The following is a 25161-nucleotide window of genomic DNA, read 5'->3' on the forward strand; positions in this document are numbered from 1 at the left end:
GCTGAATAGCAATCACATTTAAGAATATTTTTGATATGAAGAGAAAAACTGTTACTTGAAGAGTAAAATGGTCCCGTCCATTAGGTCCAGTCATGACCGACTCTGGGGTTGTGGCGCTCATCTTGCTTTATTGGCCGAGGGAGCTGGCGTACAGCTTCCGGGTCATGTGGCCAGCATGACTAAGCCGCTTCTGGTGTACCAGAGCAGCGCACGGAAACGCCATTTACCTTCCCGCTGGAGCGGTACCTATTTATCTACTTGCACTTTGATGTGCTTTTGAACTGCTAGGTTGGCAGGAGCAGGAACCGAGCAATGGGAGCTCACCCCATCGTGGGGATTCGAACTGCTGACCTTCTGATCGGCAAGTCCTAGGCTCTGTGGTTTAACCCGCAGTATCCCAGCACATTTTAAGGTACAACGGATGTCCTGTCAGAAATTTATGATACACAATGGAAAGTACAAATGGAAAGTGGGGGTGGCCAACAGATAGGACCTGATATGAAATGAAGCTTCCCAGAATAAGCATTAGTGTGTTGATTGTCTGGAAAGTGGAATAGCTCAGAATTAAACTGTATCTCTTAAATGCTCTAGTCAGTATACCAAGAAGGAAATGCCTGTAGCCACCAAGCTACTAATCAGGAATTTGGATGTGTCTAGCAGAGGTAGGCAAGTGACTCATGGGGGAAAAGACCTACAGCTATGGAGTTATTTAAATTCAGCCACCAAGGATTTCTCTCCACTTACAAAACATTTGTTGTTTTTGTATCCAATATGCAAGTGAAGATTCTAACATTCTCAACCACTTCTAAACTGGCCAACACAATAGTAGCTTTACCTCATGGCATTCTTACTCAGCCTAAATAAGAGTAACAATAGTAGGCAATTGATCTTAGTAAAGAAGATAACAAAGTAGGACGGAAGGGTCCCAGTAGTACTGGAACAAGAGCACAGCACATTTTCTGGGGTTAGCACCCATGTCCCTCTATCGGAGACAGCAACATTATATCCACAAATCTACTCGGCCCTTGCATACAAGAGATAGCTCAGTAAGCATAGAACTGGGGAGTGAGTAGCACTTCCCATTTCACCTCTAGTGGTGAAATGTGATGCGCCATCCCTGAAACAAGTTGTGGTGAAGCAAAAATGAGAAGCGTATGGCCCCACAGATGTTTTGGGACTCCAAACTCCATCAGCCCCAGCCAGCATGAATAATAATGGTCAGGAATGATGGGAGTTGTAATCCAATAACATCTGGAGGCCCATCTGGAGGGTCCTTAGGTTCTAGGACTACTTCCTTTGTAGAATGTCTATTACATGCCATGTGTTGTTTCACATATTGCTACAACTAGACACTCTCCTTGCTATCTCAAATAGCATAACAACAACAGCATGAATGTAACAAGATATAAAATCAACTAAGAGATCTTAGTTTTAGAATGTCGCTACTATACACAATCACATTATTTATTTCACATGAGGCAGAAGGAAGTAAAAATAATTTTAATGACGTAAAAACATAAAACAAGCCTTCCTGATCAGGCCAGTAGTCCATCTAGTTCAACATCCTTTTCTCACACAGGCCAACTAGATAGATGCCTGTGAGGAACCTGCAAGCAGGACGCAGCACAAGCAAAGTCCCCTCTGCCAACTATGTTTTCCAGCAACTGTTATTCAGAGGCATTACTGCCTCTGACCTTGGAGGATAGCATAGCCATCATGGCTAGTGTCTCCTGATATCCTTATCGTCCATGAATTTCTCTTTTAAAGCCATCTAAGTTGGTGGCCCTCACTGCTTCCTTTTGTCTCTTCTTTGCTCCCACCTCTCCTTTTAGTCACCAGGTTTGGGAGCTGCAACAGTGGCATTCTTCCATATCAATCAGAGGGTACCAAAAGCAGATGCACAGTGCCTTTCAGGGGCTGAATGTTTCCCAAAGCAACTCTAATTGTGAGTCAGAAATAACCATAACCAAAACATTATCTGCTGTTTCAAAGGGGAGACACTGATATGCAGCAAATAATTGAGAAACTGACTCGTTGAGCAATTAAATTAGAAAAGTTCTTCAATCAATGTGGCAGTGTATTTAACTGCATTTGTATTTTCCCTCCTGTCTGCAGTGATCTAGTCAATCCAAGTGACAAGCAAAACTGACCAGCTCTAGCTCTAGCTGCCTCCACAGAATGAACTGCATCTGTCATTGAAAAAATAGGTTAACTTTAGGATTTCCTTCTGCAATCACAGCAAAAATAGTTTCCTAAGAGGTCTCTGAACTTGTTACACTTGTTAGTGCCATCATTGAGGGTATACTACCATTTTGCCCCCCAATACTAGACAAACTGGCAATGGCTAAATTGTTTATTTCTGTATTTACAGCATTACGATCCTGTCAAGGGCAAAACAATTTTATTTCTGCAAGCATAAAAAACAACAACCACATTTCTGATAAAATCAACAGTCCAACAGGCATGTATTATGAAGTTAATAGTCTGTCAAGACATTAACAATGTTGATTCCTGAAGAGAAGTCGAGAATTTTTAAAAGACAAAACGGTGTTTATCAGATGGGACAGATTGCTGCTTGTCTGACCGACTTAGTTTGTGTGACAGAGCTATGAGCTGCCTTTGGGTTCACAAGTCCTTCAAAACCAAAGATTCATGCTAATAGAAAGCTTTTCAGTGGAAAGCTCCCAACAATCTGAATTAAAGTTTTATTTATTGGCTTTGACCATCTACTTCTGTTATCAACCATAAGGGCCCGCACACTTCATCAACTCTCAACAATAGCCGCAAGCTTGGACAATCTGTCTTGTGTCTTCATTGGAGTAAAACTTCAATGGAGCAGCATCGATTAAAGAGCAACCCACGCATAAAATGGAAACTCATTAAAATGGACTTTTTCAAAAGGGGGGAAAACCTCCGTTCCAATTGAATTGAACTGTTTTTATTTAAGAGATGAAAGGTCCATTACCCAGCTATACATTCATGTGGTCTTGGCTTAAGTGCTTTCTATTTGACTTCAAACTTTGGTTCCTTCCCATGTCTTTTTGAGGCTTTCAGAGCACAATGAGAATTCAATCCTTACTGCAGACAGTGTAAACCTTATAACAACAACTCAGGGACCTTTTATGTTTATCATTTTGGCGACATCTCTTTTATCTGGGTGACTGGGGAAAGAACAACGAGGCTGCTTTCACATGTATTTGTGCAGATTTTTAAACATTCTTCCAAATTAGATGGATGCCCTCTAAATAGTAGAGGAAGCTAAACATAACCCAGGTGTAGTCATTTGCATTATAGATGGAAGACTGCATAAGCGGTAGACGTCAAGATAGCTTTTCTGAAGTGTTTATATGCAAACTGACTTGCAGCTTACTGCCTGAAAACCTCACCTTGAACTTATTATGAGGGCAATAATAATATAAAAACCACACTTGGTAACCTGCGCTACATGGAAACTTTTATTTAACACACAGCATGCCTGTAAGTGTGCAATCTACAAAGCATGATCAAAGCTAAGTAATAATATTCCAATTGCCTTCGAAGGAGATGATTGAACACTAAATGAAATGAACTATATTCTCAGTTACATACATATACTGAATGTCAAGGGAAATTTGTTTAACACTGTGCAGCTACAAAGAAATATTCACTGAGTCTGCTACTAAAGAGCCTGACAGTGGAGGAAAATGAATCCAAAAACATTATTTAAAAATCATTACATCATGTCCTTATGTGTTCAGATGCCTTTCAATATACAGACTCTTAAGTCCACTTCTAGTAGATTGTAAGCAATTACAATCTTTTTCAAAGTCTTGCTTTCAAACTTCATTATATAAAAAATATACTCAGCCCAAACACACTATTAGGCAACAGGATCAGTTCCCTGCAATGCTATAAAATGACTTCATCAAGAATTCAGAACCAAACTGGTTTGCTAACCAGCCGGCTGTGTAACATTGCCATTGACTTTGAAGACACAAAACTGTTAAAATATAATACAGCAAATTCAACTTTTTGACAACTTCCTAGGCCAAAATAAAATACTGTACTCTGTACAACACACATTTTCAAAAGTAAATAGATCTGGAAGGTTAATAGGATATTCCAATTCTATTTTAATATAAATCTATATATTATTTCCTAAAACCGAACAAGAGTCAATAAAAAAGTAAACACTCCAGGAACTGCTTGCCACTCCCCTGTGTGCTTCTCAGAAAAAAAATATATTCCAAACTGACTCCACCCAGACTTGTCATTGGCTCCTTCTGGGCAGGAAGGTGTAGAAGATGCCTTCCTGACTCAATGGAACTTTGCTTAAGCATCAATGTCTTCTAGCATGTCTTGTGTTTCTGACCTTGCTCTTCAGTCCTGACTCCTGACTTGTTATACTCGTCCGGCTTTCTGGTTTGCCATCTGACTCTGAATATGATTCTGACTTCTGGCTTAGTATTACTGATCCTACGTTCTGGTTTTCCCTTGGATTCTGATTGCCCTCAGATCCTGACTCCAAGTTCCAGGCTCTTGATTCTTTCCAAACCCAGTGGAATGATTCCTTCGCACGATCTGGACACTAAGCTTCTGTTACTGCAGTCCAAGATTGCATTTTCTTCTTCAATGGCTATGTTGTTCAAGCCCAGTTTGTGGTCAGCTAAATTGTGATTGTAGGATTATCAAGCTTTTGGCTGCTTCTCAGTTTCTCTTACCTGTATTAAAACAACTGTAAACCTGCCAGCAGTCTAGCCTTGTACAGTCTCAGCCATAAAATGGTACTCTAGAGTGTAGAGGTAGAAGTAGGAGACAGAAAAAGCCCTGGTTTAGATATTTCTAACTTTATCAAAGAGGGTGGGGGGTACTCAGGATTTCATGTATGTAGACGAAAGAGTTTCATCATAGCCCATAGCCAGCGTGGGAGCAAGCATGTAACAGAGAATCTTCCGTCAACAGTTAGAAGAAAATGGTTCAGATATGGAAAAACAAAACAGGATTGCACATCACTTGCCCCATAGGACCTATTACTATGACAAATGTAACTCAGCTTGTCTGGGGTGTCACAGAGGGCCAGGGAAAATTCAATGATTACAAAAGCACATCACAATCAGGGGACTTGCCTCTAGGTCTCTGGACAGCCCAGGCTGCATATTGTGTTCCATTCATAAATGTAGCCCAGCAGCAAAGTTTGGGTGTTATCATGAGATATTTTGGAAATGTATAAAATAGGGAGGTCCCAATAGACTCCTTTAATTGGATTACTACTCATTTAAGGTACTATTTCATGAGTACCTTTCAGATACTTAGTACAGGTAGAATGAACAGGGAAAAGGTGGCAAGATTAGTATCCCAGTAAACTGGGGATGGAGCAAAAAATAATTCAGGCACTGAGGTCAAGAAAGATAGTTATAGATTTGGGATTCAGTCTGGATGATATCCATGGATCCCTTCCAAACCTGTGATCCTGTGTAGGTGAGGGTAGAATATATAAGAGGAAATAATTCAAAGCAGTTCCTTTGTTAAATACTGCCATTTATGTTGCCCTTACTGAGTTGATAGTGACATCACCTTGTGAGGTAATAGAGTGTTAGCTAATACTGGGAATTGGAGACACAGGGGCATGTCTTACTCTGTGCTGGACCTAAAGCCGAGTTTGCGACTTTCCTAAAAACCACATAGGGAGGCAAGATCTGCTGGAATGTTAATGCAGTGAGCCCCCTAATCTTATGCTCTGTCTACATTGCTCTTCATTCCAGAGGAACCAAACCCTGAATAAATACTAGAATCGCAAATGTTTTTATTGCTCAGAGACTGGTGAGTGGGTGTGCAACAATGTTGTTGTTGCTGCTGCTGCTGCTAGTAATAATACTGTCTTTTTCCCTAATGGGACTTAAGGTGGCTTACAGATCAAAATGGAGGGCACCATGTTGGCCATCACTCTCCTAATGGATAACCATTATTTCTATTAATACTTTCTACAGAAGGAAACTTTAACAACTCTTGTTTCCAAAACCAAACCAACCAGAAGTGTCACTTAATTCTGAATTCCTAGGTGCGTTCCAGGTACTGATCCTCACTTGATGACAGTTTCCAACAAGTATGTGTGAGAAATCATCTATCTTTATCAAATTCTGCTTTGGAAAAAATAAGTTTTTCCATTGTGAAGCAAACACTTCATTGTGCAAATTTTACCCAGCCACACTTATTCATTGGCAGCAGTGGTAACAAAAAAGTGTTTCTACAGACTATTTACAGTATAGCAAAAACATTTAGTACCAGTAGCTTAATCAAATGTAAGAACATCAGACAGATAGGGTGTTTTTTTAATTGTCTCATTTAGTTTTGAAACATAAGGCCCTGTTCACTTCATTTAAGTCTCACAATGAAGGGAAGCCTGATCAATCTGTCTTGTGTCTTCTTAGGGCGAGACTGCAATTGAGTGGAAGCAACAGATGAACAAAGCCCACATTCAAATCTGTAGCTCATTAAAATATGTTAAAAATGGGGTTAAATCTCAATTGTAAGTGAACAGTGGTTGGCTCCTTTCAGCTACATACATTTGATTAATAAACCATACATTCATTAGCTCTGAACCAGTAGTCTTCCAAGTTAAATTTGAATAAATAGCTCTACTGTTTAGACCTTTAACTAGCCTTGAAAAATGTTTAAGCAGGGAAAGTTTTCTCCTTTGATTGTTTTGGAGAACCCACCCCCACCCCCCGCCCCTACTGATGACAAGGAACTCATGGGAAAAAAAATATCAAAATGTCAATTCCTTTTTGTGACTCTTTCTGTGGGCATACAACAGAATTTAGATGATAGATACATGATAAATAGATATAGATGTTAGATGATAGATAGATAGATAGATAGATAGATAGATAGATGATAGATAGATAATGATGATAGATAGATACAGTGGTACCTCACAAGACGAATGCCTCGTAAGACAAAAAACGTGCAAGACGAAAGGGTTTTTCGTTTTTTGAGTTGCTTCGCAAGACGATTTTCCCTATGGGCTTGCTTCGGAAGACGAAAACGTATTGCGAGTTTGTTTCCTTTTTCTTACAACCGTTAATACCCAGGGAATCCGCGCTCCGCAAGACGAAAAAATCGCAAGACGAAACAACTTGCAGAATGAATTAATTTTGTCTTGCGAGGCACCACTGTATATAGACAGTGTTTTTAAAATGCATTCAGTATCAACTATTCCACAAAAACACTGTCTGTGAGGAGTGACTGTAGCCTGCTTGTTAGTGAGGGCCTAATCACATGTAGGAGATTAAGGTGAAACAGAAAAGCATGTTGCTTGGAGAGCTGTCTATAAGCCAAGGAGGAAAAGACATAGAACAGGGGTAGTCAATGTGGTACTCTCCAGATGCTAATGGACTATAGTTCCCATCCCTGACCATTTGTCATGCTGGCTGGGGCTGGGTGCTCATGTAAAGCACCATGTTGGCCATCCTTGAAGAAGTAGAGGAAGGCTCTCCTGTGCTTTTCTTTGAACCCAAAGAAGCATGGAGACAAGGATGAGTTTGTCAGAAGTGGTATATGTGCAACTTCCAGACCAACCTGAAGGGTAGCCCCATATGTAATGCTTTACATTGCTGAAGCTTCTAATGCATTGCTTGCTGCAGCCAGGCTACCCCTGCCCACAAATAGATCTAGCCATAGCCGGGAAATGGTGCTCTTAGCCAGTCAGGCTGCCAGTGACGATGTTGGGCAAAGGATCTCTCTCCCTACCCCAAGTATGCACCTGCTCCTCCATGGAGAGTGCATCCCTATTTAGAAAGGGCAAATTAAAATACAGTGGTACCTTGGGTTACATACGCTTCAGGTTACAGACGCTTCAGGCTACAGACTCCGCTAACCCAGAAATAGTACCTCGGGTTAAGAACTTTGCTTCAGGATGAGAACAGAAATTGTGCTCCAGTGGTGCAGCGGCAGCAGGAGGCCCCATTAGCTAAAGTGGTGCTTCAGGTTAAGAACAGTTTCAGGTTAAGAACGGACCTCCAGAACAAATTAAGTACTTAACCTGAGGTACCACTGTACAGCTCAATTCCTGGACCCAGGAAACACATCCACAAGGCCTTTGTTTCCTCAGAACACAACCTCAGCAGAATTGTGCATAATTACATAAAATGCCAATGAACACCTATTATTTGAGAATATGCTGGGTAACCCCAAAGAGACCTGGCGCAAAAAAAAAAAAAAAGCCTTTAAGCTCTCTGCCCTCCTTAGGGCCTAACTTGTGCAATTTCAACCAGCCTGCTTCCAATGGTGTAGTGTTGAAACTGTGCAAGTCAAATGTGCGTAATGTGAGGGATTTTTTTGTGCTTGCAAATGAAAGGAAATAATCTGAGTTTCCCCCCTCTTTTATAAACACAAAAGACTACATTTTGCTTTTTCTGAAAATAATAATCATTTTGTTTAGAAATCCTTTCAGGAGCCACGGCATTCTTCTGATCACTCTGAAAAGACAGAAAGTTATATGTTGGTGTGTTTAGACTGTGATAGCCCACCCCACCCCTGTGAACAGTATTGCTTTTCTCCTACTCGGCTCTTATTGATGCCAAATGTGGGTCAAAAAGGTAAGACTGGTCCTCCTTTGTACCCAAGCAATGGAATAACGAGGACATCTGTTTTCATATGGTTCTTGACACAGACCACCAGAAATTTGGTGTCATGCTGTCCAACCTTGTACATCACTGCAGAACAACATCAGATTTTCTGATTGACTCTGACAAGTCACTGACAGTTTTTGAGGTGAAATGCATACATGACAAAGGGCAAGCAGAGGCTGCATATGTCAGACACAACTCAGCCTGGTTGCAAAACTGCATATTGCCTGTCTATACTTACCCCTGTTTGCCTGTTTCACCTTTTCCCTATGATCTCCAACCATACACTCTTTTGCCCCCAGAATTTCCATGATAGGAGGTGCGTGATAATTATTTGGGGAGAAACTCAGTGCTGCAGAATTAATTCTTTGTATGAATTCATTATTATGCCCATGAGGAATACTTGATATACTTGAGTCATGGAATTGTCGGGAAACATTTGGCTGTGTTTTCATATGATTCGAGGCTACAGAACTGCGGAGTTTTGTTGTTATCCCCATTTTAACTATGCAGCACCAACTGGTTCCAATTTTCCTAGTAGAAAGTGCCTGGGATCCCAACTGCTGATGTAAAGGGCTTAACTTGGGGTATGTTTCAGTAAAATATAGACATAGATACATCGCCTGACTTCACAAGTGTTTACCAGCTTCAAAACAACAGTTCATAGGGTTAGATATGTATTTTGTTCTCTTCCATAAAGCAGATGCTATTTTGCAGTTCAGTAACCTGCCAACGGGTGGCGCTGTGGGTAAAACCTCAGTGCCTAGGACTTGCTGATCGCATGGTCAGCAGTTCGAATCTCCACGGCAGGGTGAGCTCCCGTTGCTCGGTCCCTGCTCCTGCCCACCTAGCAGTTCGAAAGCACCCTTAAGTGCAAGTAGATAAATAGGTACCGCTTTATAGCGGGAAGGTAAACGGCGTTTCCGTGTGCTGCGCTGGTGCTGGCTCGCCAGCTGCAGCTTCGTCACGCTGGCCACGTGACCCGGAAGTGTCTTTGGACGGCTCCGGCTCACGGCCTCCTGAGCGAGATGAGCACGCAACCCTAGAGTCGGACACGACTGGCCTGTACGGGCTGGGGTACCTTTACCTTTAACCTGCCAACCTAGCAGTTCGAAAGCACATCAAAGTGCAAGTAGATAAATAGGTACCGCTCCGGCGGGAAGGTAAACGGCATTTCCGTGCGCTGATCTGGTTCGCCAGAAGCGGCTTAGTCATGCTGGCCACATGACCCGGAAGCTGTATGCCGGCTCCCTCGGCCGATAAAGCGAGATGAGCGCCGCAACCTCAGAGTCGGTCACGACTGGACCTAATGGTCAGGGGTCCCTTTACCCCTTTACCTTTAACCTGTCATTTGTGGTAAAGCTTATAAGCCTTTAGAGGCAAAATAGGCCCACTGGAGCCTGCCATCCATTAATACCAATAGCCTTGCCCTCTTTGGCTAAGCAGTAAGAGCTAAATGGTAAGAACTGTTCTGCAGTGGACCACAGTGCCTTGAAACATTATGAGCTTTCCTTTGCTGGAGCTAGGCAGCAAAGATAGGCAGTCATCTGTCAAGGATACTGGGTTCCAGGATTCCTGCAGTGATCAGGGGTTGGACTAGAGGATCTCAAAGGAACCCTCCCAAAGTCTATCATCCTAGGTTTTATCACAGGTAAACAGGGACTTGTGGCCACTGGGGTATTTTAGAAAAGCGGGGAGAAATACAGGACTGTGCCTAATGCAATCCTAGGCATGTTTTCTCATAAGTCAAATGTTCTTAGTCCCAAGCTGTCTGCCTAATTGTACATTTTGCTTGATTATTTAAACCCCTTGTAGCCAGGCACATCTCCCGCTGCTGTTCTTTGCTTTTGTAAGTAATATCCCCAGTGCTTGTTTCCTCTTTTTCTTTGCCTTTGTAAGTAATACTCCCAGTGCATAATTTGTAGAAAAATAAATACCAGGATTCAAGTCTGTGAGGAAACACAATCCTTCCTGTAAATTTTTAACTTCTAGGGGCTATTTTAGTTGCCTAGTAATAAGTGGAATGCACTCTGCATCAGCTCTGAGATATGCTCACTTCTTCCTTCCTTCGTGTATTTATATGTTCCCATGGTTGACACATATTGAGACCTGAATATGCCATCACAACCTTTGCTGTTATCTCTTCTCCTTTATGCATGACACGCTTTTGTGGCACTCTACATTGTAGCAGTACAAATTACAACAACAACAACAAATAATAATAATATTTTTTTAAAAAACAGTTTTGAAGCCTAATTAATCTGGAGCACATGCTCAGAAGGAAATCCCATTGAGTTTATTGGGGATTAAAAGGTAAAGGGACCCCTGACCATTAGGTCCAGTCGTGGCCAACTCTGGGGTTGCGGCGTTCATCTCGCTTTATTGGCCGAGGGAGCCGGCATACAGCTTCCGGGTCATGTGGCCAGCATGACTAAGCCACTTCTGGTGAACCAGAGCAGCTCAAAGAAACACCGTTTACCTTCTTGCCAGAGCGGTATCTATTTATCTACTTGCATTTTGACGTGCTTTCGAACTGCTAGGTTGGCAGGAGCAGGGACCGAGCAACGGGAACTCACCCCGTCGCGGGGATTCAAACCACCAACCTTCTGATCAGCAAGTCCTAGGCTCTGTGGTTTAACCCACAGCGCCACCCGCATCCCATTGGGGATTAGTCCCTAGTTAATAGTCATAGGATTACAACCTATATGGGTTTTAATCATTTTAATAATTAATCACTCAACTGTCATGCATTCTTCTTTTTGATCATTTTGGGAGCATATAATCCTTTGTGATGAAATAGATAAAATTTACCTCTGGGTAAAATAGTAGCTTCTCCCATTGTTGTTTTAAATTCCTTATGTGCAGCTTTGCCAACGTTCCAACCAAAATCAATGAAATAAAAATGAGAGAGCAAGAAGCATTGCAACTCCTTAAGCCTTCATAAAATGCAACTGTTGCAGAACCAGCCACTGACATGACCATGATTTACCAGCCTAAGAATGAGCTAGATACCTGCACATTCCCTGCATATCTCTTCCCTTACATGCCCAGCTTTGGTGCTCTTCTAACCTGAATTGTAAAACTACAGTTGAATGAGGTGCATACTGTGAAACTGTGGTTTAATCACTGCTTACAAACCCAAGCATGCAAGGACCTGGTTCAGATGCAACAATCTTGAGTGATAAAGCCTCCATTAATCTCAAGATTTGTTGTCATCAATTTACACCACATTTATTTTTATTCAGATGAATAAAGGGACCTGGGTGACGGAAACTACCATTCACAACATTTGTATACTTCTCCTCCTATCTTTTAACTTACTATGTAGCAGTTTTACCTGTAGCTACTTTTCCCTCACTTTGTATAACTTTTTGTTTATGTTTTCAAGGGATTCTTTTACAACTTTTGTTTCGTTCATTTGGCACTTTTGTCTGCTTACATTTACTTTCTTTATCCCTTTGTGTATTTCTGCAGTCTTTTGAGGAGTGCTCCAAGCTGCTCTGCCCCAGGCCTTAAAAGTAATGCAAAATGCTTTTTGCTTTCCCTCCTGAAACTGAATCTATCAGTTGGGGTGGGGGAGGAAGCATACTTTCTAAGATGGAGTTTGTTTTCCTTTGCTCTCAATTTGGAGAGCAAAACTGCACCACACTTTTGAGGTTTATTTTACAAGCTAAATGAGAAGCAGCAACACAAGGAGAAATCACATATTCATCTCCCAGGAATAAACAAGAGCATTAATATCCTCTTAGCCGTGACCTCTTCAAAGCAGCGTTTCAGTTCAGGGAGTGACAGTTGGAGTGATTAGAGTCAGGCAGGCAACCTTTTTTTGGCACCACCTCACTTGGTTTCGATTCATTTGGAAGAGACGTTATTGGCACGGCAAGTGGAAACAAGTGTTGCTAGACAGGTGACAGACTCCTGACTAATCTTTTTGGGGCAGCGTTTGAGGTGCAGGGTTACACTTCCATCATACTGTCTTAGCACCCAGCTTCCCTAAATCAGGGATGGGGAGTGTGTGTGGCCCTCCAGATGTTGCTTGATTACAGCTTCCAAATCCCTGACCCTTGGCTATGCTGGCTGGGACTGATGGGAGTTGGGAGTCCAACAATACATGGAAGGTCGCAGATTTCACTAAACTCATTCATGGTACTAAACTCATTTGCAGTCCATATTTGGCAATTTCCTTTATCAGCAGTGCTCTCTTTCCCTTTCCTGGTGGCAGTGTTATCTATCCCAAAAAAGTCATGTCATATCCTCCAACATTCCTCAGATGAAATAGGGACGTTTTTGACTCCCCTCCAACTGACCCTCCTTGACCCCCACCCCATTTTTATCTTCCTCTCCCCTGCACAGAGCATTTCCTATCAGAAGAAGAGTGAGTGGTTCAGCACTAGGTAAAGGTAAAGGACCCCTGGATGGTTAAGTCCAGTCAAAGGTGACTGGGGCACTTATCTTGCTTCAAGGCGAAGGAGCCAGTGTTTGTCCACAGACAGCTTTCCAGGTCATGTGGCCAGCATGATGTGGCCAGCATGACTAAACCACTTCTGGTGCAACGGAACACCGTGATGGAAACCAGAGCTCATGAAAATGCCATTTACCTTCCGCCGCAGCCGTACCTATTTATCTGCTTGCACTGGCATGCTTTCAAACTGCTAGGTTGGCAGGAGCTGGGTCAGAGCAACGGGAGCTCACCCCGTCACGGGGATTCGAACCGCCAACCGTCTGATCGGCAAGCCAAAGAGGCTCAGTGGTTTAGACCACAGTGCCACCCGCATCCACTACACCAACAGGACACAGTACACATGCTCTCCGCCATCCTGAGAACACTCCTTAATTCCAATTTTATTTTATGCTTTGGTAGAGTTACAAAAAGAAAAAAACACAGACCAATAAATAAATTTTAGAAAGGGGCAAGATTAGACATGGACAAACATAGCATTTAAAAAAACCAAAACCAAAAACCAAGACTTCTTGTGCTCCGCTCTACTCACCCTTTCTTCTTGCCCAGGGTAGCCCTTTCCTCTGCTTGCCCCTCAGAGCTGGCACATCACACAGGGCTGGGCCTCAACAGCCATAGCCTCTCTTCCTCCTCACCTGCTCTCCAGCCGCTGCTCCAAGCTGCCCAAGGGAGGAGACTGGCAGTGGCAGCCTCTTCTGCCATGGAGAGGCAATGTGATGCTCCCTCACAGCCGCCACTCAAGACAAGCACTGGCTCATCTTGCTCTCCAAGCTCGACCGTGGGGTAAATAGAGACATCCAAGCTTGACGGTGGGGTAAATAGAGACAATAGGGATCAAGTTAGAAGCTGGGATGGCTTTAAGAAATCTAGGACTGAAAAACTGGGACACTTGGAGGGTATGTCATGTGTCAATGTAAGATAAAAAATGCTTCCATACATATGTTTTAACAAGTGAAGATGTATGCACTCCAATTGTTTCTGCCACTTTCATTGCACAAAATAGCAGACTCTAAGCCATGCCCACCTGTCTGCATAGGGCATCAGGTGTGGGGTTTCCAGGCACTGCCAGCCAGGTGATCACCAAACCCCTGGAAAATGCTGTGCCTTTGCCTATGTGTTTTGATTTCAAGCTGCACTGGGCCAATGCAGCGAGGTTTGCTGGCACTGCCAACCAGCTGATCACCAGTCCTTGCAAAACCCTGTGCCTTTTCCCCACATGGTTTGATTTCAGCATGCATGGTCAAAGGAAAACTGGGTTGGCCAGTGAACAGTGTTTGGTGGCCAAAGGATCTGACCTGTCCACTGCAAAATTCTTCATTTTGGATTAGCAAACTGCAGTACTATGTTTGTAGAGTTTGTCCCATTTTTCACATAGCAAAAGCTCAAAGATCAAGTGACTGTCAGGAGTGGTGTCATCTGGTGAGTCTTGATCAAGGCATTTGTCATTCTCCTCATTGATTTGAGTTTATTTAATTTTTCTTTGAATAAAGCACATAATGTCCATTTTACTACTCTCTCACAATAAGACTAACCTTTAGGATACTTTTTGATATTAGGAACTGTAAATGAATTGCATCTAAACCCCAGTTTATTTCTAAACACTTTACCCCGCTTCAAATAATGGCCTTCTAGCCAGAGGCAAACTGCAATCTGGCAGGCACACAAGGCCCTGAAGACTCTACCCAAACAGAAAAGGGCTCGATAGCTCATTTGAAAGCTTCAGAGTGGCTTGAAATCCTCACTCCTCTGAGAATATGTTTGCTTGAAAGCTTTGCTTCTCAATACAATGAGGGGGCAAAAAGGATTAGACAGGCATTTTACACTTTGATGCCTAATTTATTAATTTTGTTGTCATTGAAAAAGTTTGGGCTCTTCTATCTGTATATCTCCAAAACCTATGAATGAAACTTCATTTTGGTGTTTTCTTCAGAATGTCTTCATATTTGTTTTGGCTCACCTACCTTTTTTGGGTGCGTGTGTTTTATTTCTTTGTTTTTGTTTTAAAGAAAGTTTGTCTAGCCATTGTAACCAAGAAATAAATTATCTAGTGTTGCTAGCCTGCTTCAGGTGTAATAATCTCCCAAATGAGTAACATTATGTGGAGAAAAGTAGGGATAAACGCATGCCCTCTGCAATCTGGAGGGTAAACATTTGAAGCAGGGATGCTGCTGTACTTATGGAGGGTCCCTGTACAAATTAAAACCCCAGAGTATCAGGGTTGTAAATCACATAGAAGGCTACAAGGATTATGGTAGGAGGGTGAGACTGAGCACATTTATTCCCAGTTCCCCCACATGATGCTATTTGTTCAGCACATTGAATTACCTGAAGAGGGCTAAAGCGGAGTTTGAATCTGTATCTGCAGCTATCGTCTCTACTGCTTTTGTGCAAAGAAGACAACTAAATTGTTGTGGAGCGTGCTAAGAGTTGTTGTTGTTGTTGTTTTATCATATATTAAATTTATATACAGTCATACCTTGGAAGCCGGATGCCTTGTGAGTTGAACATTTTGGTTCCCGAACGCCGCAAACCCGGAAATGAGTGTTCCAGTTTATGAACGTTCTTTGGAAGCTGAACGTACGACGTGGCTCCCATGGCTTCTATTGCTTGCAGGAAGCTCCTGCAGCCAATCAGAAGCCACAGCTTGTTTGTGAAACATTTTTGGAAGTTGAATGGACTTCCAGAACGGATTCCATTCGACAACCTAGGTACGCCTGTACTGCCCTTCATTCAAAGATTTCAGGGTGGTTCACAAGTTTCTCTGTCGTGCTTGTGCTAAATATGACATAAAGCAGAAGTTTACTTTTTGTGGATGGAGCACTTCTGAATTGCATTTGATGTTCAAACCACATTAACCCCAAGTAATCTGGTATCAAAATCACCAAGGACAAGAGAGTTATGCTAAAGGTATTGGAGGAATATGCACATTTTTAGAACTGGTGGTATAGTGACTATAGACAAGACCTGCAGCTGGGAGACCTAGAACTAAATCAGGGATGGGAAACCCTTGGCCTTCACAGCCTTCTTCGGAAACCGTCATAACTGTGACAATACATCACATTGATTTTCTTGGGCTTTGTTGCCTGTGTAGCTCTGTGTTGGATTATGGTCAAAATATTCCAATGGTACGATAGGGCCTTCTCAGTAGTGGTGCCCTAGATGTGGAATCAGAGGTACAGCTGGCAACAAAGTGGTTTAGCTCTCAGCACCAGCTGAAAACATCTCTCTTCCTCAAGGCCTTTCATGGAGGTGAGAATTGATATATTCAGCATTTTGTTTTGTTTATAAAGGAGCAAACTGAGTGTTAAGTGTTCTGTGCATGTGGTTTTAATTGTTATAATATTGTGCATATTGCATTATTATTTTTTGACTCACACTGAGATCACTTGCAATGATTTAAATTCCAGAAATAATGAAAATAAATAAATAGGAATGTTCTGCCTGTGATAATGCTAAAGGTTAAGTCAATGTTAATGATGTAGAGGCTTCAGATTCTGCAAGTAATTTAATTTGAGTAGATGAAAAAGAGGGTTTTTTCTAAACATAGGAAAACTGCTACATGGCTCTAGATTACCTTCTGTTGTGAAGTATTGTTTAGGGTGTGGTGGAGGAGTCAACAGCTCAAATTATTTGCATACTCATGCATTTTTTTCTTATATTCGACAAAATGCAGTTGTTTGGCATCTCCCTTCTAGCTTGCAGCTACTCTGCAGAATGCCCTTGACCTCAAATATGAAGTTTATAGCCAGCACAAGCATATTCTTGGCTTGAGTATGATTTGCCCTAGTCCACTCCCAAAGCATGTTTTAAGATGGCAGGATGTCCATGGGTTTAAGAAGAACAATGTGAAATGAAAGGGTTTATTTTCTATGTAAAAAATAAATAAATAGAGCTTGTCACAAAAAGTACAACCTATGCATCAAATTGGATAAAGTAAAAGCATTAATTCTTTAAGCATATTTTATGCTTTTGCTCTAGTACTCTGATTAATTCACATCTATGTAAGTTTGACACAGGGCTACTTCAGTGTGGTTTGTGACGCTTGGGATACTTTGGATACCTCAGAATCTATGGTTTGCTTTATTTTTTCTTTTACAACTGTGAAGAAACATAACCCACCATTTTATGTTCTGTACTACATTCTAAAGTGGTTCCTTTCCATTTCAGAAGTTGTTCCAACCAGGAGGTTAAAATGAGCATAGGAGGGTCAAATGTTCTGCCCAGGATTTTGACACTGAAGGGGGAAATGAATCCTAAAGACTAAAAGGAAGGGGTAGGAAGAACCCTCCCCCCCCCCCCCAGGAAGAAAGAAACTCAGACCAAACTCTTTTGTCGTTCTGATTGGCCACGATGTTGAAAGAGCAGTGGATGAGAGAGAGGGAGAGGGAGAGGGAGAGGGAGAGGTGAAGCTGACAAATATAGCATAGAGATGGAGTATGACTACTGCTGGAGAAAGAACAGCTGAAAGCAGAGACCAGAGGACTACAGTAGATCCAGACTCTAGGAATGGAAAGTGAGGGCTGCTAAGTGTTGGCTTGGGTAGTAGATAAACTATCTTAGACTATGTTTAGCAGAATACCTTTTCCTCCGTTGTTTCCATCTTCTTTCCTATTCAAACTGTTTTATAATTAGGTTGTCTCTCCCTACCCACAAAATCTTCACTGGCCATTTGGTTGCTAGGCAAGCAATGTTTAGCAAGGTGTATGTTTCTTAATGCAGCTGTTTTCATTTTAATCTGATTTTGATGAGAGTTTTGCAGTTATGATTTTGTACATTTCATATTTGTTGCCCACCCAAGTTTCCAAGATGGGCTTTAAATCAAAATTGGCAACTATTATACTAGTTCCGCATGCAAAGTATTAAGCTGGGGGTGTACCCAAACTTACTTATCTAATATGAGAAGGCTGGTCCTTGCATTACTACTATTACAGAGTCTCACCTTGTGGCTGAGCTTCATTGAGAGAGCAGCAGGACTTATGATGCAGCAAGTAATATGGATGTCAGTGGAGTTAGAAAGAAATGCTGCAGCCAGAAAATACTGCAACTCCCTCTTGCATTTTGAATAAGCAATTTTCCAGTCTGTTGTCTTCTGTCAAACGTGATGTTCTGAAGCATTTAAGCAAAGTTAATATTGCCATTGAGCTATAAATTGGGGTGGTGAAAGCTTCATAATGAAACTTCCACCCAAGCAGAATCAACCAATGTTGAAGCTTCAGTATAAACTAAAATCTGGTCCAGCTCTTGAACCTGCCAGTGGCACTGAGCTGATATCCAAATCTGGTAATTTATTTGAATTTAGACACAGAGCAGGAATGGGCACCCTGTTCAACTCCAACTCCCATCATCTCTGACCATTGCTTATGCTGGCTGGGGCTGATGGGAGTCAGATTCCAACAATGTTTGGAAGGACACCGCTTCCCTATTCATGATCTAGAGCATGCTTTTTTCTGTTCAAAGTCAAAAACTACTGTGGTGGTTTTTGTGTGTGTGTGTGGAAACCAAAAGACAATTTTTGTGTACAGATAGAAACTATGGTCTGTAGTCTAAGAGCTAATTCGCTAAACAAGTTAAAGTGATATATATTTTATCATATCAAATGATTCACAATGTAAGAACTAAAAAGTACTTATTTCCACAGTCATGGTTTGTATATCAGGGATTCCGGTGGCGCTGTGATCTAAACCACTGAGCCTCTTGGGCTTGCCGATCAGAAGGTTGGCGGTTCGAATTCCCATAACGGGGTGAGCTCCCATTGCTCTGTCCCAGCTTCTGCCAAGCTAGCAGCTCAAAAGCACACCAGTGCAAGTAGATAAAAAGTTACCGCTGTGGCAGGAAGTTCAATGGCATTTCCGTGTGCTCTGCTTTCCATCACAGTGTTCCGTTGCTCTAGAAGCAGTTTAATCATGCTGGCCACATGACCTGGAAAGCTGTCTGTGGACAAACACCAACTCCCTCAGCCTGAAAGCGAGATGAGTGCCGCAACCCCATAGTCACCTTTGACTGGATTAACCGTTCAGAGGTCCTTTACTTTTACCTTTGTATATGGTTATTGCTGTTTCCACATGATCGTTGCCAGTGTAGTGTGGTACCAAAGTACATTTAGATGAATGAGCTCTGTGCACTTTGGCAACAGTTCCCATTGAGAGAAAAACACAGCAGCACAAATTGACAGCGTCTTCAAGGCATTCTGGGTCAGCCATTGTTGGCAGCACATGTCATGGTAGTTCCACCATGGTAGTTTAGGGTGCTGATGGCCTGGAGGAAGGCATTTTCTGTGTCCCTCCCCACAAAGATTATCTGCCTCTGCAGCTTTTAGCAAATGTTGAAGACACATTACTTTACCCTGGCCTTCAACACGTGAGATGTATGTTTTGGGGACCCACCCTATTCCTGTGACTGTAATTTGTTTTAAATGTTTTCAATTCTGAATTTTAAATAGTTGTAACCCACTCTGGGACCTGCTGCTGTTGTGCGGGTAATAAATAAATATAATCCTCATTATCATCATAATGGCATTATGCAGATGCAAATAACACTGCCCTAAATCTGTTTGGCAGTGCAGTAGCTCATAGCTTAGCTTTGCCTCAGATTTGGGTGGTAGATTTTACATTGAGGCCCCATGAGTCTTGCCACTGATGGAAACAGACTTGGGAGGTTACATGTGTTACCTTCTGCAGCATTTCAGATGCCTCTTTTTCATTCTACAGCATATGTAAAGATCTAAGCAATGGCATTATATCTCCATGTATTTGTCTGCTGTAGGCTCCTTGATCCCCACAGGTCAAATGTTTATATGATAAACATATTGGAGTTTATATGACTCCAAATAAGAGCTTTCAAATGGTGTCATTTACCGTATTTTTCACTCTATAAGACACACTTTCCCCCTAAACAGTAAGGGGAAATGTGTGTGCATCTTATGGAGCAAATGCAGGCTGCATAGCTATCACTGAAGCCAAGAGAGCAAGAGGCATCGGTGCGCACTTATCCTTCTTGCTCTCCTGGCTTCAGGGATAGCCGTGTGAAGCCTCTTCAGGGCAATGGGAGGAACACTCTCCCTGCTCTGAAGAGGCTTGGCATGGCTATCCCAGAAACCAGAACAGCAAGAGGGATCGCTGCTTTCGCTGCACAGCGATCCCTCTTCCTGTTCGTACTTTGCTTCGCTGGAGAGGCGCTGCGCAGCTTTCCCTCTCTGCGCAGCACCTCTTCAGTGCGTCTTATGGTCGGGTGTGTCTTATAGAGCGAAAAATACAGCATGTGTTCTAAAATGTAATTCTGAAATCATCAGAAAGCTATAGTATACTACATGGTTTGGTATTGGTGATAACCATTTTGTTTCTAAAAAGTCTTTTTATATAGTACTTTCTAAACAACAAAATAGGGATAAAAAGGTAGGACATTGCTGTTCCAAATTGTTTGTCCATCTATCCCAGTATTGTCTACTGGCCACAACTCTCCAGGATCTCAGCCACAGGGTATTTTTCATCACCTGCTGCCTGAACCTTTCAACTTGGGATGCCAGTCATTGAACCTGGGGTCCCCTGTCTGCAAGAACCTTTAATTGTTACTCCCCCAGAAACTCTGGAAATCTTAAAAGGTAACTTTGCTTTTAAAGTGTCTTGGCTAAAAAAAAAAAAAAAAAAGGAAATTTGTGTGATGGCAGTAACAGAGCAGCTGTCACTCTTTCATAATGAATTTGCCACACCTAATTTCTAAGCCCACTTTTAAAAACCAAAACAGCATTTCATCTGGTCAGGGTACAATAGTGGGAGAGGGGCCCAAAATTTCCTGAAAGACTGAATTGCATTCTAAAGATCTGAGAGAGAATTTCTCACGCATGGTATGTAAAGCCCATCTCCAGACATTGTGACACTCACTGCTGTAGACAGTGTTTGCCATCCATAAATTTACAGCTTATTCTGCCCTATTCATAACTTGACTGGGTTTTTTTTTTTTTTTTGTTAAGCAAAAATAAATAAATAAAACAATATATGTATAGATAGATAAAGATATAGGTGTATAAAATATATCCGGTTACAGGTTGTGTTCTATTTAGTCCTTGATTGAAACGTATTGCTCCTCAGTATCTTTTAGCTATGAAAATTATAATATGGAACAGAGATTAGAATGAAATTATCATGGCTTGAAGCCATTTGCTCAGTGGTGGCAGCCACATAAACCTGGGCCCTGAGAATGATGATAATACATTAGGTTCTGCATGCCTGATATTATTGCTGTACATTATGTATGTTTCATTTATACTATTTCGCATACACCAGCAATGCTGACAGATAGGTAATTACTCTCTGCGCCAATGAACACTTATCAGCACTGCCGCTGTTTATTGCAGGAATGAAGTGCGCTTGTCAGTCAAGGTCACTTGTTTGTGTGTCCTCTTTAATAGTTCTTTCACAGTTGTTGAACTTTGCATACAGTTCTTATGGCAGGGTTTCCTTTACTCCATAATGTGTTGCTTGTGTTATCAAAGTCACTTATATTTATCACTTTAATTGATAAACAACTGGGTTGCAGGAAGCATAACTAAAGATGTGGAAAAGCATATTTTGCTGGTCAGCTGATCCCAGCAGGCACCTAGTAATGAATGACTTGAAGGTGGAGGTGTTCAGGATAGACCTTCCTTCGTAGATGGTGATATATGCCGCAAGCCTAAGTGGAATTCTTTGCAAGAAAGCAATGCCTTCATTCCATAGCAGTGGGCACCAGTCCAGTTTTTCAAAGAAACCATAGAGTTAATATTGTGTGCTTTGGGGAAAGATAGTCACTAAATCTGAATAGGATGGCTATTGTTTTCATCCTAGGGCATTTCTGTAATAGGAACCATCCCTTTTAAAATAAGGTTTACACATCTCAAATTAATATTGTAGGAACCCATTATTAATGCATTAATGATAGTATTTTATTTCTCACGGATAATCATTCGGTGCCAGATCAGTGACTCTTCTCCTTTAAACATGTCAAGGTTTTTTCCCTCTCTTTCTTTTGACGTCAAAGCAATCAGAAAGGCATTATGTCAAGCTTGTAATTTCATGGTTGCAAAAGAGAGTGAAATTCTTAAGCATTTTCCCTCCCTCCCTTTTGCTTCACTGCCCGCCTAGCCCCCGTCCACAAACTGAAGCTTTATTAGAAAATCTGGAACAACCTTTAGGATATAATTTATCCAGTAAAGATAGCTGTAGCTATTTCCTTAAGCCTGTAATCAGCCTGAGTTTGTATGTCGTGAGATTTATACTGCAGTTGCTGGTGACCAAGAGGAAAGGGGAAGCTTAAGATAATTTATGAAGATCATATTGTTTGTTTGTTTGTGTGTGTGTGTGTGTGTGTGCGTATTTACTTTACTTTTCTACCATGGTGGCATTTAAGTGTGTTGTGTGTGCATGTGTACCATGAAAGACAGATTTTCTTCAGGCATTAAGGAAAAAATGCACTAGATTGTTAAAATAAACACTGCTTTTGTCTAGAATAACACACAGCTCAACACTAAAGCTCCTCATGTCTCTTATAAATAGCTATGGGGATCTGGTTCTGCAAAAGTATATAATTTAATTATTAAAGGATTTTGACAATTGACAAGGTGCATGGTGTCCATGAATGTTTCGGTTAATTTGATTACAGCCATAGAGAAAGAATTTAACTTGTGCTGAGAACAGTAGATCTTGTATCTTAATATTGTGATTTGAGTACATTTGAATTTTAGCCCTGGATTTGAAAGCAATGAATGTGGATGTTGACAAGCAACCTGTCCGTTTTCAGTGGGGCTTGAGTGGGCGGCCCCATGGAAATGAATGGTACCTGCAGAGCAACGGTACATGACTGTTTGCGCCCCCTATGGATAGTTTCTGATGTCTGAGTCAAGAGTCTTGTTTTTAACATGCTGGCTCTTCTGAATCTCTCCTACCTATCGTACCTTCCCTATTTTCAAATCTATGCCTTGCCTTGGTTCTTAGTTACTAGAACGTTACAAAGGAAGGGTTTTGATCTCATGTAGATAGCGTAGCATTAATTACCCTGACACTAATTAAACTGCATCAAACAAATACCACCGTGTTCCTCAGGGGGACAACAGAAGGCAGTTTAAAATAATTACTGGAGCTTCATGCATGTGTGAAGTTTTCATTACTCTTAGGACACGAGCAAAAGAGATTTCATATCATTAAAAATCCCCCCTCCCTCCGTTCCTTTAGTGTTTTGGAAAAAATAAGGCTTAAAATTTCCTTGGAGCATATTGATGTCTAAATAGTAGCAGTTTCAGTTCCTGCATACAGTAACTTTCTCTAAAAAACGCAAGTCTGGGAAGCGGGAACAGGTGTTCTTGTCCGCATTCTGGTATGCTTATGTATTAGCTTATGTTTGTCAGACCATTTCATTAACCACCCACTGCTATCACATATACATATACTTTGTTCTTTCTGAACCATGAAATGAAATGCATATATCTTCACTAATGCTTGCTATCAATGTAAATGAGAAAAGGAGGCTTATTACCAATCTCTGCTGCTGTGAAGCACATACCTCTGTACAGTTACAGGTAATAAACATCTTTTCATAAGTAGGAAGCAAGATATATTGAGCTCTGCATACAGTAAAACGGTGGTCCTTCGGAGCATACTCAAGGATCAACAGACAGCAATGCTTGCACATGTTACACATTCAACAGGGCACCCAAAAAGCATTTTTTTAAAACAACAACAACAGCTTGGAACCATATATTTCACACTGTATTGAATCCCATGAAACTTTTCCGGCTAATGGGTCCCATATTTCAGATGGCAATTAGGAAACGTGTGTGCCATTGGCTCTCTGCAGACTTCCTATTCCCCAAGAGGCCTCTCAAGTCTTCTGACTTCCACGTTCCTCCCACCTCCTTTTTCCCCTCCTCTTTCATCCTCCCCCCCTTCACTCATGTTCTCCTTCTTCCCTCCCCAACTTAAGTCCCCTCCTTCTCTTTTGCAATGATATGTAGAGCGAATTAAAGGCTCCTGCTTTAAATCTGAGTTTGAAACCATGATTAGAAGTAGGTTTCCATCTCCATTTTAAAACCTGTGTTTGAGAGTCACTTTTCCAACCATAGGTTCAAACTTTTGTCTGAAACAGACTATGGCTAGTTGGCCTCTGACACAAGGCTCGCATAATAACCTTCATTCTCTCTGAAAGGGGAATTAAAAGGAAGGAGGGGGAAGAGCATGTAAGAAGACAAAGGAGGATCAAAAACAGCTGGAGAACCAGGCCACGTACATGCAAACAGCTGTGCAAGTGGCTATTTAAGGTTTAGAGAATTATTCTTTGGGGCAAGGGATTTTCTTCATTGTTTCTTGGGAAGCGTTCTCCTACAGCTCACCTAGAGGAAATCATTTGATAAAGAGACTGATTTCTTGAAAACAGGCATTTTGTGTTGGGTTTTTAGTTTTTTTAAAGAGAATGCAAGCCGTTTCCCCAGTCTTAGCTGTGGTTAAGTCTACACTGTCCCATAGGCACTATAATAGTCTTGGTTCTGCAATTTTCTTTCTTTCTTATTTTATTTAATGAAATTTATACAATCTTTGATTTAAAAACAAACAAACCCAAAAGTGATTTACAAGGTGGTTTATTTTCTGTATTGTTATAAGCAAGCAGAGTTCTGTGAACCCATGATTAAAAACATGTCCCAAGCTCTTCTGGATCCCAAAGGTTATTTGGGATATATATATATATATAACCCTTAAGTGATAGTTAAACTGCTTATTGCGGGATGGAATACAAAAGTGGTCTTTTGCTTTCACACTAGGGCTATTCAAAACCTCTCCACCCATTTATTTGCCACCCTCATTTGTTCCTGAAGCTCACAAGGCTTTCCAGATCAGCACAAAATAAATAAATAATAAAAATAATAAAAAATTCCTTCCAGTAGCACCTTAGAGACCAACTAAGTTAGTTATTGGTATGAGCTTTTGTGTGCATGCACACTTCTTCAGATACCATGCACACAAAAGCTCATACCAATAACTAACTTAGTTGGTCTCTAAGGTGCTACTGGAAGGAATTTTAAAAAATTTATTTTATTTTGTTTCAACTACGGCAGACCAACACGGCTACCTACCT

General features: G+C 41.4%; 1 protein-coding gene and 1 long non-coding RNA gene across 3 annotated transcripts in view; both read left to right on the forward strand.

Moving 5' to 3' along the window:
• The window catches only part of CYP7B1 (cytochrome P450 family 7 subfamily B member 1), a 113816-nt gene that overhangs the window by 41125 nt on the left and 47530 nt on the right, over positions 1 to 25161 (forward strand). The window lies entirely within an intron of this gene.
• Positions 4225 to 6490, forward strand: LOC309349139. Of its 2 annotated transcripts, none has more exons than XR_014159752.1 (3): positions 4225 to 5259; positions 5967 to 6082; positions 6408 to 6490. It is a non-coding gene; the product is annotated as an uncharacterized lncRNA (long non-coding RNA). The 2 variants fall into 2 exon arrangements; XR_014159753.1 differs by lacking the exon at positions 4225 to 5259 and adding an exon at positions 5754 to 5799 and having other exon boundaries at positions 6038 to 6082.

This window comes from Podarcis erhardii (genome assembly GCF_964252035.2).
Source record: "Podarcis erhardii genome assembly, chromosome: 8".
NCBI classification, from domain to species: Eukaryota; Metazoa; Chordata; class Lepidosauria; order Squamata; family Lacertidae; genus Podarcis; species Podarcis erhardii.